The sequence below is a fragment of the Haliotis asinina genome, chromosome 5 (assembly GCF_037392515.1).
Source record: "Haliotis asinina isolate JCU_RB_2024 chromosome 5, JCU_Hal_asi_v2, whole genome shotgun sequence".
In the NCBI taxonomy this organism is placed as follows: domain Eukaryota; kingdom Metazoa; phylum Mollusca; class Gastropoda; order Lepetellida; family Haliotidae; genus Haliotis; species Haliotis asinina.
Window position 1 is genome coordinate 31,025,189 of NC_090284.1, and position 15,409 is coordinate 31,040,597.

Here is a 15,409-nt window from a genome sequence, read left to right on the forward strand (position 1 = left end):
ACCCATTTGCACACCTAACTCCACACGTACACACACCCACACCCACACACACCGTTACACACTTACACACACACTTACACACAGTTGCACACCTCCCTACACACACACACCTGCGCATGCACCTAACAACACACACCTACACACCTAAATACACCCATTTACACACCTAGCTCCACACGTACACACACACACACCTACACACACACCGTTAAGCACCTCCCTACACACACACACCTGAGCATGCACCAAACACCACACACCTACACACCTAAATACACCCATTTACACACCTAACTCCACACGTACACACACACACACCTACACACACACCGTTACACATTTACACACACACTTACACACAGTTACACCCCCCCTACACACACACCTGTGCATGCACCTAACAACACACACCTACACACCTAAATACACCCATTTACACACCTAACTCCACACGTACACACACACCTCCCTACACACACACCGTTACACACCTCCCTACACACACACACCTGCGCATGCACCTAACAACACACACCTACACACCTAAATACACCCATTTACACACCTAACTCCAATCGTACACACACACACCTATCAATACACCGTTACAGACCTCCCTACACACACACCTGCGCATGCACCTAACAACACACACCTACACACCTAAATACACCCATTTACACACCTAACTCCACACGTACAAACACACACACCTACACACACACTGTTACACCCTTACACACACACTTACATACAGTTACATACCTCCCTACACACACACACCTGCGCATGCACCTAACAACACACACCTACACACCTAAATACACCCATTTACACACTTAGCTCCACACGTAGACACACACACACACACACATACACACACAATTACACACTTACACACAGTTACACCTACCTACACACACACACCTGCACATACACCTAACAACACACACATACACACCTAAATACACCCATTTGCACACCTAAGTCCACACGTACACACACACACACACCTACACACACACCATTACACACTTACACACACACTTACACACAGTTACACACCTCCCTACACACACACACCTGTGCATGCACCTAACAACAAACACCTATACACCTAAATACTCCCATTTACACACCTAACTCCACACGTACACACACACACATACAAACACACCGTTCCAGAGTTACACACACACTTACACACAGATACACACCTGCCTACACACACACACCTGCGCATGAACCTAACAACACACACCTACACACCTAAATACACCTATTTACACACCTAACTCCACACGTAGACACACACACACACTTCCACACACAAATACACACTTGCACACAGTTACACCTACCTACGCACACACACCTGCACATACACCAAACAACACACACATACAAACCTAAATACACCCATTTACACACCTAACTCCACACGTACACACACACACACCTAGAAACACACAGTTTCCGAGTTACACACACACTTACACACAGCTACACACCTGCATCCACACCTACACCTGTACATGTACCTAACAACACACACCTACACACCTAAATACACCCATTTACACACCTAACTCCACACGTACACACACACACACCTACACACACACCGTTACACACCTCAGTACACACACACACCTGCGCATGCACCTAACAACACACACCTACACACCTAAATACACCCATTTACACACCTAACTCCACACGTACACACACACACACACACCTACACACACACCGTTACACACTTACACACACACTTATACACAGTTACACACCTCCCTACACACACACACCTGTGCATGCACCTAACAACAAACACCTATACAACTAAATACACCCATTTACACACCTAACTCCACACGTACACACACACACATACAAACACACCGTTCCAGAGTTACACACACACTTACACACAGATACACACCTGCCTACACACACACACCTGCGCATGAACCTAACAACACACACCTACACACCTAAATACACCCATTTACACACCTAACTCCACACGTACACACACACACACCTACACACACACCGTTACACATTTACAGACAGACCGTTACACACCTCCCTACACACACACACCTGCGCATGCACCTAACAACACACACCTACACACATAAATACACCCATTTACACACCTAACTCCACACGTAGACACACACACACACACATACACTCACAATTACACACTTACACACAGTTACACCTACCTACACACACACACCTGCACATACACCTAACAACACACACATACACACCTAAATACACCCATTTGCACACCTAACTCCACACGTACACACACACACACACACCTACACACACACCGTTACACACTTACACACACACTTACACACAGCTACACACCTCCCTACACACACAGACCTGTGCATGCACCTAACAACAAACACCTATACACCTAAATACACCCATTTGCACACCTATCTCCACACGTACACACACACACATACAAACACACCGTTCCAGAGTTACACACACACTTACACACAGATACACACCTGCCTACACACACACACCTGCGCATGAACCTAACAACACACACCTACACACCTAAATACACCCATTTACACACCTAACTACACACGTACACACACACACACCTACACACACACCGTTACACACCTCAGTACACACACACACCTGCGCATGCACCTAACAACACACACCTACACACCTAAATACACCCATTTACACACCTAACTCCACACGTACACACACACACACACACCTACACACACACCGTTGCACACTTACACACACACTTACACACAGTTACACACCTCCCTACACACACACACCAGTGCATGCACCTAACAACACACACCTACACACATAAATACACCCATTTACACACTTAGCTCCACACGTAGACACACACACACACACACATACACACACAATTACACACGTACACACAGCTACACCTACCTACACACACACACCTGCACATACACCTAACAACACACACATACACACCTAAATACACCCATTTGCACACCTATGTCCACACGTACACACACACACACACCTACACACACACCATTACACACTTACACACACACTTACACACAGTTACACACCTCCCTACACACACACATCTGTGCATGCACCTAACAACAAACACCTATACACCTAAATACACCCATTTACACACCTAACTCCACACGTACACACACACACATACAAACACACCGTTCCAGAGTTACACACACACTTACACACAGATACACACCTGCCTACACACACACACCTGCGCATGAACCTAACAACACACACCTACACACCTAAATACACCTATTTACACACCTAACTCCACACGTAGACACACACACACACTTCCACACACAATTACACACTTGCACACAGTTACACCTACCTACGCACACACACCTGCACATACACCAAACAACACACACATACACACCTAAATACACCCATTTGCACACCTAACTCCACACGTACACACACACACACACACCGTTACACACACACCGTTACACACTTACACACACACTTGCACACAGTTACACACCTCCCTACACACACACACCTGTGCATGCACCTAACAACAAACACCTACACACCTAAATACACCCATTTACACACCTAACTCCACACGTACACACAGACACATACAAACACACCGTTCCAGAGTTACACACACACTTACACACAGATACACACCTGCCTACACACACACACCTGCGCATGAACCTAACAACACACACCTACACACCTAAATACACCCATTTACACACCTAACTCCACACGTACACACACACACACCTACACACACACCGTTACACACCTCAGTACACACACACACCTGCACATGCACCTAACAACACACACCTACACACCTAAATACACCCATTTACACACCTAACTCCACACGTACACACACACACACACCGTTACACACACCGTTATACATTTACACACACACTTACACACCTCCCTACACACACACACCTGCGCATGCACCTAACAACACACACCTACACACCTAAATACACCCATTTACACACCTATCTCCACACGTACACACACACACACCTACACACACACCGCTACACATTTACACACACACTTACACACACTGACACACCACCCTACACACACACACCTGCGCATGCACCTAACAACACACACCTACACACCTAAATACTCCCATTTACACACCTAGCTCCACACGTACACACACACACACCTACACTCACACCGTTACACACTTACACACACACTTATACACAGTTACACACCTCCCTACACACACACACCTGTGCATGCACCTAACAACACACACCTACACACCTAAACACACCCATTGACACACCTAACTCCACACGTACACACACACACACCTAGAAACACACAGTTACCGAGTTACACACACACTTACACACAGCTACACACCTGCATCCACACCTACACCTGTACATGTACCTAACAACACACACCTACACACCTAAATACACCCATTTACACACCTAACTCCACACGTACACACACACACACCTACACACACACCGTTACACACCTCAGTACACACACACACCTGCGCATGCACCTAACAACACACACCTACACACCTAAATACACCCATTTACACACCTAACTCCACACGTACACACACACACACACACCTACACACACACCGTTACACACTTACACACACACTTATACACAGTTACACACCTCCCTACACACACACAGCTGTGCATGCACCTAACAACAAACACCTATACAACTAAATACACCCATTTACACACCTAACTCCACACGTACACACACACACATACAAACACACCGTTCCAGAGTTACACACACACTTACACACAGATACACACCTGCCTACACACACACACCTGCGCATGAACCTAACAACACACACCTACACACCTAAATACACCCATTTACACACCTAACTCCACACGTACACACACACACACACCTACACACACACCGTTGCACACCTCAGTACACACACACACCTGCGCATGCACCTAACAACACACACCTACACACCTAAATACACCCATTTACACACCTAACTCCACACGTACACACACACACACCTACACACACACCGTTACACATTTACACACACACTTACACACCTCCCTACACACACACACCTGCGCATGCACCTAACAACACACACCTACACACCTAAATACACCCATTTACACACCTAACTCCACACGTACACACACACACACACCTACACACACACCGTTACACATTTACACACACACTTACACACAGTTACACACCTCCCTACACACACACACCTGCGCATGCACCTAACAACACACACCTACACACCTAAATACACCCATTTACACACCTAACTCCACACGTACACACATACACACCTACACACACACCGTTACACACATACACACACACTTGTACACAGTTACACACCTTCCTACACACACACACACCTGCGCATGCACCTATCAACACACACCAACACACCTAAACACACCCATTTACACACCTAACTCCAGACGTACACACACACACACCTACAAACACACAGTTACCGAGTTACACACACACTTCCACACAGCTACACACCTGCGTCACACCTGTACATGTACCTAACAACACACACCTAAACACCTAAATACACCCATTTGCACACCTAACTCCACACGTACACACACACACACCTACACACACACCGTTACACATTTACACACACACTTACACACACTGACACACCTCCCTACACACACACCTGCGCATGCACCTAACAACACACACCTACACGCCTAAATACACCATTTACACACCTACTCCACACGTACACACACACACCATACACACACAATTACACACTTACACACAGTTACACCTCCCTACGCACACACACACTGCACATACACCTAACAACACACACCTACACACCTAAATACACCCATATACACACCTAACTCCACACGTACACACACAACACACCTACACACACACCGTTACACACTTACACACACAGCTACACACGCCCTACACACACACACCTGCGCATGCACCTAACAACACACACCTACACACCTAAAAACACCCATTTACACACCGAACGCCACACGTAAACACACACACAACACACATACACACACAGTTACACACTTACACAGAGTTACCCCTCCCTACGCACACACACCTGCACATACACCTAACAACACACACCTACACACCTAAATACACCCATTTACACACCTAACGCCACACGTAAACACACACACACCTACACACACACCGTTGCACACCTTACAAACACACTCTACATACAGTTACACACCTCCCTACCACACACACACCTGCGCATGCACCTAACAACACACACCTATACACCTAAATACACCCATTTACACACCTAACTCCACACGTACACACACACACACACCTACACACACACCGTTGCACACCTCCCTACAAACACACCTGCGCACGCACCCAACAAACACACACCTACACACCTAAATACACCCATTTACACACCTAACTCCAATCGTACACACACACACACACCTATTAATACACCGTTAGCAGACCTCCCTACACACACACCTGCGCATGCACCTAACAACACACACCTACACACCTAAATACACCCATTTACACACCTAACTCCACACGTACACACACACACCCCTACAAACATACAGTTACACAGTTACACACACACTTACACACAGTTACACACCTGCGTTCACACCTACACCTGCACATGTACCTAACAACACACACCTACACACCTAAATACACCCATTTACACACCTAACTCCACACGTACACACACACACACCTACACACACACCGTTACACACTTACACACACACATACACACAGTTGCACACCTCCCTACACACACACACCTGCGCATGCACCTAACAACACACACCTACACACCTAAATACACCCATTTACACACCTAGCTCCACACGTACACACACACACACCTACACACACACCGTTAAACACCTCCCTACACACACACACCTGAGCATGCACCAAACAACACACACCTACACACCTAAATACACCCATTTACACACCTAACTCCAATCGTACACACACACACACACCTATTAATACACCGTTGCAGACCTCCCTACACACACACCTGCGCATGCACCTAACAACACACACCTACACACCTAAATACACCCATTTACACACCTAACTCCACACGTACACACACACACACCTACACACACACCGTTACACACTTACACACACACCTACACACAGTTACACACCCCCTACATACACACACCTGCGCATGCACCTAGCAACAAACACCTACACATCTAAATACACCCATTTACACACCTAACTCCACACGTACACACACACACACCTACAAACACACAGCTACAGAGTTACACACACACTTACACACAGCTACACACCTGCGTCCACACCTACACCTGCACATGTACCTAACAACACACACCTACACACCTAAATACACCCATTTACACACCTAACTCCACACGTACGCACACACACCTACACACACACCGTTACACATTTACACACACACCGTTACACACCTCCCTACACACACACACCTGCGCATGCACCTAACAACACACACCTACACACATAAATACACCCATTTACACACCTAACTCCACACGAAGACACACACACACACACAGATACACACACAATTACACACTTACACACAGTTACACCTCCCTACACACACACACCTGCACATACACCTAAAAACACACACATACACACCTAAATACACCCATTTGCACACCTAACTCCACACGTACACACACCCACACCCACACACACCGTTACACACTTACACACACACTTACACACAGTTGCACACCTCCCTACACACACACACCTGCGCATGCACCTAACAACACACACCTACACACCTAAATACACCCATTTACACACCTAACTCCATACGTACACACACACACACCTACACACACACCGTTACACATTTACACACACACTTACACAAGGTTACACACCTCCCTACACACACACACCTGTGCATGCACCTAACAACACACACCTACACACCTAAACACACCCATTTTCACACCTAACTCCACACGTACACACACACACACCTACAAACACACAGTTACCGAGTTACACACACACTTACACACAGCTACACACCTGCGTCCACACCTACACCTGTACATGTACCTAACAACACACACCTACACACCTAAATACACCCATTTACACACCTAACTCCACACGTACACACACACACACCTACACACACACCGTTACACATTTACACACACACTTACACACACTGACACACCTCCCTACACACACACCTGCGCATGCACCTAACAACACACACCTACACGCCTAAATACACCCATTTACACACCTACTCCACACGTACACACACACACATACACACACAATTACACACTTACACACAGTTAAACGTCCCTACGCACACACACCTGCACATACACCTAACAACACACACCTACACACCTAAATACACCCATTTACACACCTAACTCCACACGTACACACACACACACACACCTACACACACACCGTTGCACACTTACACACACAGTTACACACCTCCTTACACACACACACCTGCGCATGCACCTAACAACACACACCTACACACCTAAAAACACCCATTTACACACCTAACTCCACACGTACACACACACACCTACACACACACCGTTACACACTTACACACACACTTACACACAGGTACACACCTACCTACACACACACACCTGCGCATGCACCTAACCACACACACCTACACACCTAAATACACCCATTTACACACCTAACTCCACACGTACACACACACACACCGTTACACACCTCCCTACACACACACACATGCGCATACACCTAACAACACACACCTACACACCTAAATACACCCATTTACACACCTAACTCCACACGTACACACACACACACCTACACACACACCGTTACACATTTACACACACACTTACACACACTGACACACCTCCCTACACACACACCTGCGCATGCACCTAACAACACACACCTACACGCCTAAATACACCCATTTACACACCTACTCCACACGTACACACACACACATACACACACAATTACACACTTACACACAGTTAAACCTCCCTACGCACACACACCTGCACATACACCTAACAACACACCCCTACACACCTAAATACACCCATTTACACACCTAACTCCACACGTACACACGCACACACACACCTACACACACACCGTTGCACACTTACACACACACTTACACACAGTTACACACCTCCCTACACACACACACCTGTGCATGCACCTAACAACACACACCTACACACATAAATACACCCATTTACACACCTAGCTCCACACGTAGACACACACACACACACACATACACACACAATTACACACTTACACACAGTTACACCTCCCTACACACACACACCTGCACTTACACCTAACAACACACACATACACACCTAAATACACCCATTTGCACACCTAACTCCACACGTACACACACACACACACCTACACACACACCATTACACACTTACACACACACTTACACACAGTTACACACCTCCCTACACACACACACCTGTGCATGCACCTAACAACAAACACCTATACACCTAAATACACCCATTTACACACCTAACTCCACACGTACACACACACACATACAAACACACCGTTCCAGAGTAACACACACACTTACACACAGATACACACCTGCCTACACACACACACCTGCGCATGAACCTAACAACACACACCTACACACCTAAATACACCTATTTACACACCTAACTCCACACGTAGACACACACACACACTTCCACACACAATTACACACTTGCACACAGTTACACCTACCTACACACACACACCTGCACATACACCAAACAACACACACATACACACCTAAATACACCCATTTGCACACCTAACTCCACACGTACACACACACACACACACCGTTACACACACACCGTTACACACTTACACACACACTTACACACAGTTACACTCCTCCCTACACACACACACCTGTGCATGCACCTAACAACAAACACCTACACACCTAAATACACCCATTTACACACCTAACTCCACACGTACACACACACACATACAAACACACCGATAAAGAGTTACACACACACTTACACACAGATACACACCTGCCTACACACATACACCTGCGCATGAACCTAACAACACACACCTACACACCTAAATACACCCACTTCCACACCTAACTCGACACGTACACACACACACACCTACACACACACCGTTGCACACCTCAGTACACACACACACCTGCACATGCACCTAACAACACACACCTACACACCTAAATACACCCATTTACACACCTAACTCCACACGTACACACACACACACACCTACACACACACCGTTACACATTTACACACACACTTACACACACTTACACACCTCCCTACACACACACACCTGCGCATGATCCTAACAACACACACCTACACACCTAAATACACCCATTTACACACCTAACTCCACACGTACACACACACACACCTACACACACACCGTTACACATTTACACACACACTTACACACAGTTACACACCTCCCTACACACACACACCTGTGCATGCACCTAACAACACACACCTACACACCTAAACACACCCATTTTCACACCTAACTCCACACGTACACACACACACACCTACAAACACACAGTTACCGAGTTACACACACACTTACACACAGCTACACACCTGCGTCCACACCTACACCTGTACATGTACCTAACAACACACACCTACACACCTAAATACACCCATTTACACACCTAACTCCACACGTACACACACACACACCTACACACACACCGTTACACATTTACACACACACTTACACACACTGACACACCTCCCTACACACACACCTGCGCATGCACCTAACAACACACACCTACACGCCTAAATACACCGATTTACACACCTACTCCACACGTACACACACACACATACACACACAATTACACACTTACACACAGTTAAACCTCCCTACGCACACACACCTGCACATACACCTAACAACACACACCTACACACCTAAATACACCCATTTACACACCTAACTCCACACGTACACACACACACACACACCTACACACACACCGTTGCACACTTACACACACAGTTACACACCTCCTTACACACACACACCTGCGCATGCACCTAACAACACACACCTACACACCTAAAAACACCCATTTACACACCTAACTCCACACGTACACACACACACCTACACACACACCGTTACACACTTACACACACACTTACACACAGGTACACACCTACCTACACACACACACCTGCGCATGCACCTAACCACACACACCTACACACCTAAATACACCCATTTACACACCTAACTCCACACGTACACACACACACACCGTTACACACCTCCCTACACACACACACATGCGCATACACCTAACAACACACACCTACACACATAAATACACCCATTTACACACCTAGCTCCACACGTAGACACACACACACACACACATACACACACAATTACACACTTACACACAGTTACACCTCCCTACACACACACACCTGCACTTACACCTAACAACACACACATACACACCTAAATACACCCATTTGCACACCTAACTCCACACGTACACACACACACACACCTACACACACACCATTACACACTTACACACACACTTACACACAGTTACACACCTCCCTACACACACACACCTGTGCATGCACCTAACAACAAACACCTATACACCTAAATACACCCATTTACACACCTAACTCCACACGTACACACACACACATACAAACACACCGTTCCAGAGTAACACACACACTTACACACAGATACACACCTGCCTACACACACACACCTGCTCATGAACCTAACAACACACACCTACACACCTAAATACACCTATTTACACACCTAACTCCACACGTAGACACACACACACACTTCCACACACAATTACACACTTGCACACAGTTACACCTACCTACACACACACACCTGCACATACACCAAACAACACACACATACACACCTAAATACACCCATTTGCACACCTAACTCCACACGTACACACACACACACACACCGTTACACACACACCGTTACACACTTACACACACACTTACACACAGTTACACTCCTCCCTACACACACACACCTGTGCATGCACCTAACAACAAACACCTACACACCTAAATACACCCATTTACACACCTAACTCCACACGTACACACACACACATACAAACACACCGTTAAAGAGTTACACACACACTTACACACAGATACACACCTGCCTACACACATACACCTGCGCATGAACCTAACAACACACACCTACACACCTAAATACACCCATTTCCACACCTAACTCCACACGTACACACACACACACCTACACACACACCGTTGCACACCTCAGTACACACACACACCTGCACATGCACCTAACAACACACACCTACACACCTAAATACACCCATTTACACACCTAACTCCACACGTACACACACACACACACCTACACACACACCGTTATACATTTACACACACACTTACACACCTCCCTACACACACACACCTGCGCATGATCCTAACAACACACACCTACACACCTAAATACACCCATTTACACACCTAACTCCACACGTACACACACACACACCTACACACACACCGTTACACATTTACACACACACTTACACACAGTTACACACCTCCCTACACACACACACCTGTGCATGCACCTAACAACACACACCTACACACCTAAACACACCCATTTTCACACCTAACTCCACACGTACACACACACACACCTACAAACACACAGTTACCGAGTTACACACACATTTACACACAGCTACACACCTGCGTCCACACCTACACCTGTACATGTACCTAACAACACACACCTACACACCTAAATACACCCATTTACACACCTAACTCCACACGTACACACACACACACCTACACACACACCGTTACACATTTACACACACACTTACACACACTGACACACCTCCCTACACACACACCTGCGCATGCACCTAACAACACACACCTACACGCCTAAATACACCCATTTACACACCTACTCCACACGTACACACACACACATACACACACAATTACACACTTACACACAGTTAAACCTCCCTACGCACACACACCTGCACATACACCTAACAACACACACCTACACACCTAAATACACCCATTTACACACCTAACTCCACACGTACACACACACACACACACCTACACACACACCGTTGCACACTTACACACACAGTTACACACCTCCTTACACACACACACCTGCGCATGCACCTAACAACACACACCTACACACCTAAATACACCCATTTACACACCTAACTCCACACGTACACACACACACACCTACACACACACCGTTACACACTTACACACACACTTACACACAGTTACACACCTACCTACACACACACACCTGCGCATGCACCTAACCACACACACCTACACACCTAAATACACCCATTTACACACCTAACTCCACACGTACACACACACACACCTACACACACACCGTTACACACCTCCCTACACACACACACATGCGCATACACCTAACAACACACACCTACACACCGAAATACACCCATTTACACACCTAACTCCACACGTATACACACACACACACCTACACACACACCGTTACACACTTACACACACACTTACACACAGTTACACACCTCCCTACATACACACACCTGCGCATGCACCTAACAACACACACCTACACACCTAAATACACCCATTTACACACCTAACTCCACACGTACACACACACACACCTACACACACACCGTTACACACCTCCCTACACACACACACCTGCGCATACACCTAACAACACACACCTACACACCTAAATACACCCATTTACACACCTAACTCCACACGTATACACACACACACACCTACACACACACCGTAACACACTTACACACACACTTACACACACTTACACACCTCCCTACACACACACACCTGCGCATACACCTAACAACACACACCTACACACCTAAATACACCCATTTACACACCTAACTCCACACGTACACACACACACACCTACACACACACCGTTACACCCTTACACACACACTTACAAACAGTTACACACCTCCCTACACACATGCACCTGCGCATGCACCTAACAACACACACCTACACACCTAAATACACCCATTTACACACCTAACTCCACACGTACACACACACACACCTACACACACACCGTTACACACCTCCGTACACACACACACCTGCGCATGCACCTAACAACACACACCTACACACCTAAATAAACCATTTACACACCTAACTCCACACGTACACACACACACACCTACACACACACCGCTACACATCTAAATACACCCATTTACACACCTAACTCCACACGTACACACACACACACCTACACACACACCGTTACACACCTCCGTACACACACACACCTGCGCATGCACCCAACAACACACACCTACACACCTAAATACACCCATTTACACACCTAACTCCACACGTACACACACACACACCTACACACACACCGTTACACATTTACAGACAGACCGCTACACACCTCCCTACACACACACACCTGCGCATGCACCTAACAACACACACCTACACACATAAATACACCCATTTACACACCTAACTCCACACGTGGACACACACACACACACATACACTCACAATTACACACTTACACACAGTTACACCTACCTACACACACACACCTGCACATACACCTAACAACACACACATACACACCTAAATACACCCATTTGCACACCTAACTCCACACGTACACACACACACACACACCTACACACACACCGTTACACACTTACACACACACTTACACACAGCTACACACCTCCCTACACACACAGACCTGTGCATGAACCTAACAACAAACACCTATACACCTAAATACACCCATTTGCACACCTATCTCCACACGTACACACAGACACATACAAACACACCGTTCCAGAGTTACACACACACTTAGACACAGATACACACCTGCCTACACACACACACCTGCGCATGAACCTAACAACACACACCTACACACCTAAATACACCCATTTACACACCTAACTACACACGTACACACACACACACCTACACACACACCGTTACACACCTCAGTACACACACACATCTGCGCATGCACC